This window comes from Montipora capricornis, chromosome 7, assembly GCF_036669925.1.
Source record: "Montipora capricornis isolate CH-2021 chromosome 7, ASM3666992v2, whole genome shotgun sequence".
In the NCBI taxonomy this organism is placed as follows: Eukaryota; Metazoa; Cnidaria; class Anthozoa; order Scleractinia; family Acroporidae; genus Montipora; species Montipora capricornis.
The window spans coordinates 47,000,532-47,004,083 of NC_090889.1; the positions used below are offsets into that span (position 1 = coordinate 47,000,532).

The window sequence follows — 3,552 nt, forward strand, 5'->3', positions numbered from 1 at the left end:
TTGTCTAGCGTGCTAAAATAGCGTGCCCGTGTCATCACCTTTTTGTCGGTTTTCCCGTGGACGGTCACAAATGAAGGATCAACCAAAAATCGGGCTCAAAGAGCCCTGGAAGCGAGAAAAATGAAAACAAAAAGACTCTGCTTACCCCGGGTTACTGCAGAATGCAGAGCATTAGTCCCCGGCAGGGTCACCGAAAAATAAAAAAAAAACCAAAGAGACAAAGAAAAAACTACAACAAAGATCTTACCACACTCCAAAATATGAATAATGAAACCACACTCCAAAAATGAAAAGAAAAGGTCCAGGCCACACTCCAAATGGAACGTCTCCCAGCAAAAATGAGAGCTTACTGTGCAGGGTTTGACTTTTACAACCAAACCCGCGTTCAGGTAAGTATGCCTTTTCCGCCTGTCCGGGACTGCAAAACGCAACTTGTCTGCGCATACCATGTGGTAATGGAGGTCACGTGCTCCTCGTCCTGTCGTGTCGTGCTGTCCACTCGCTGCTATGCTACCTAGAAAAGAGAAGATAATGTGAAGGTTGGTTGGTCACTTGTTCTGAGGCAACCCGTGGCCGGGACGAGGCAAGCCTCTTTTCCACGGCCCAGTTCCAAAAATCAGTTTAATATATGAGCTGCTCGATGAGCAGCGTATCAGATATTAAGCTGATAAGAACAGATTTTTTTTTTTTTTTGTCAAAAGAACTTTTATTTACAAATAAAAAGATCCTTAATACATCCATAATAATCAAGCAGAAAAATCAGAATAATCTAGCAGAAAAATCAAGCAGAAAAATCCTAGATACACTTAATACATCCAGAATAATCTAGCAGAAAATCCAAAAAAAGCGAATCACTAAATCGACTAAACTAATACAACAGGAAGATCAACAAAGTTTACTTAGACGGGACGCGATCCGGGCGCGTCGGTTTACGGGAGGGCGGACCCTCAGAGTCAAGCAACTTCGCAGGTTGACGCTTCAAAGACTGTTAGCATTAGCATTTTCAATCCTGAGACAAGCTCTTCGCTGTTCATCATAAAGATAACTAAGGTGCACTCGACGAGAAGAAACATCAATATTATTCCTTTGCAAAAAGAGAGTAAGAAGGTCATTAACGCGCTGTTGAGTTGATGTAGCTAAATCCTCAGAAGACAAATTACGTATAGCAGCAATAAAACGGGGGTCGACCTCATCACTATGCAAGGGAGGTAGGACAGTAGGCGATGAACGTGCTTTAACAGAAGAAGGCGGCGTAGAAACAGGCACAGTAGATGGAGTAGGCTTTTCAACAGAAGGGGGCAGTGTAGAAACAGGTACAGTAGACTTTTCGGAAGAAGGTGGTGCAGTAGACGGTGTAAGCACTTCAACGTCAGAAGCTGAAGGAGCATCAGGAACAGAGACAGGGGGAGGGGGAGCTGCCGAAGCAACAACCTCCTCATCTCCAGACATTAACTGGCCGTCCCCTGACTCCTCAGAGGCCTCAGAAGGGGCCTCCTCGGGGGGAGGAACATAATCAAGAGTGGCATCATCAACAGGAACATTGGACAACATCACTTCCGTTCCCGGGTGAACAGAGCTCCAGGCCTGCCTACACTCGCGGGCCATGTGACCAGCCTGATGACAGCGCCGGCACAGGCCCGAGAGCGGGCAGGAGGAGCCACGATGACCAGACTTGCGGCAAATGGTACAATGGGCAGGCTGACGGGCATACCAAACATGGCATCTACAATCACAGATTGTCACAAAGTACGGAATGTCCTGGTCCAAAACAACATCGACAACACGGTTTCCATTATATAAGGAAAGTCCTCACAAGTCAAGTCTTCACAAGACGAACGATCCTTAAACGTCACACGGACACGACCACTTTGTAGAAACTGGACCGTAGTAAGCTTATCTGCAGGAACGAACTCTAGCAACTGTGGTAGCACGGTAGAAGAACCAACATTCTGGTAGATTGCCTCAGGGAACTGGAGAATGACACTGTTTGGACATTCCATCAGGAACAATTTAGGGTGGAGGCTATGCCGTTCCCTCCCGGCAGGTACTTAGGACAAGGGCTCCAAAAGAAACAAAAAAGCCAATCACTCTACCACAAGTCTAGCAGTGGAACAACGTCGGCCAAACGGATCTTAGCCAAAAGGCCGAGAAGCGATACCCGTAGATGCTCACAGCCGACAAGGTGCTCCCAGTCTCATGGCCACGAGATATGGTGGTCCGATTACAATCCGTGCCAAGAAAGGAATGCCCAAAGCCAACCTGAAAGCGAGGCGCACACAACGATCGCTCTTGTACAGTGGGCAGCAGCCACGAGCATTGCATGGCACTTGCTTTTACGGCAAGACAAGAAATGCACATTGTGCTTGCTCTGACCTCGTTTTCATTTCCCCCTTATAACAAAGTTAATTTTCACGGCAAATTACTTGTCTACGACCATACCACAGGCAAAACACCGGTTCTCGTCCGATCCGTGAAAATCTGTGGAAATCGTTCCTTTTACCTAGCCATCGAGCCCGGATTTTTGCTCAGCCCTGTTCCTAAGAGTTCAGTGATTTTTTGTCAGTTAGTATTTCTACAAATTCCACTCGCCTCACCGACTGTGAGAGCAACGTTCTCTCTCGCCTTTCTGCCTCGCCGCCATGGCCGACAGGAAGGCTAGAAGTTTTACTTTCAAAACTCCTCCTGGCGTAAACCTTGGAGTGATCAGAGCCGCCATAGAAGGGGAATCCAACCCTACCGCGATCAAGGTCTTCCAACAAATCTCAGCATCGGTATATTTAGTTGAACTATGTAATCAAGAACCCACAGAAGAACTTATCGAGAACGGCTTCACAGCCGGCGATCACCACATCGATTGTCACCCGCCACATGGCTACTACCTAAATGTCAGTATCATGGGCCTCAAGGCTTATGTTGCCGACGATGAAGTCACTACAAGTCTACAACAGTACGGGGAAGTGAAATCCTCTGTTATCCGTCTCAAATACCGAAGCGATCACGAGCTAGCTGGGCTCGAAAACGGAAATCACCTAATTAAAATGATCCTCACTGCACCCTCTATTCCGTATTCCCTATGTATCGGGGGCGAATGGTGCAGGATCATCCACAACAACCAACAACGAGTCTGTACAAACTGCCAAGAATTAGGACACACAAGGAAACACTGCCCGACAATCGAATGCCGGCGATGCCATGAACAGGGACATTTGTCTTTCAATTGCCCTCAAAATACCTCCAAGCGTGACAGGAATGTCGCCGATAATACTGCCGATGACACTACTCCAATGCTCACTGAACCTGCCATTCTCCCTCCAATAGAAACTACAACGAGCCCTGACGTAGAACAACCATCTATCTCTGCCGACCAGACCCCTGAAACCTCGAACTTTCCAGCTCAAGAAGACCCGACCTCAGGACACAAGCGCCAATTAACCACGGACTCGGACTCTGAAATTTCAGGAATTTGAATGCGTAATGAGACCACCCAGAACTGACGACACCGGACGTATTGCAAATATTTCTGTCACGTATGACGATCACGCCATTAACCTC

The 3,552-nt window shown here is 47.3% G+C and overlaps 1 pseudogene; it reads right to left on the reverse strand.

Moving 5' to 3' along the window:
• Positions 1 to 534: 534 nt before the first annotated feature.
• LOC138058566 (U2 spliceosomal RNA) lies at positions 535 to 705 on the reverse strand (annotated as a pseudogene).
• Between the last annotated feature and the right edge of the window lie 2,847 nt (positions 706 to 3,552).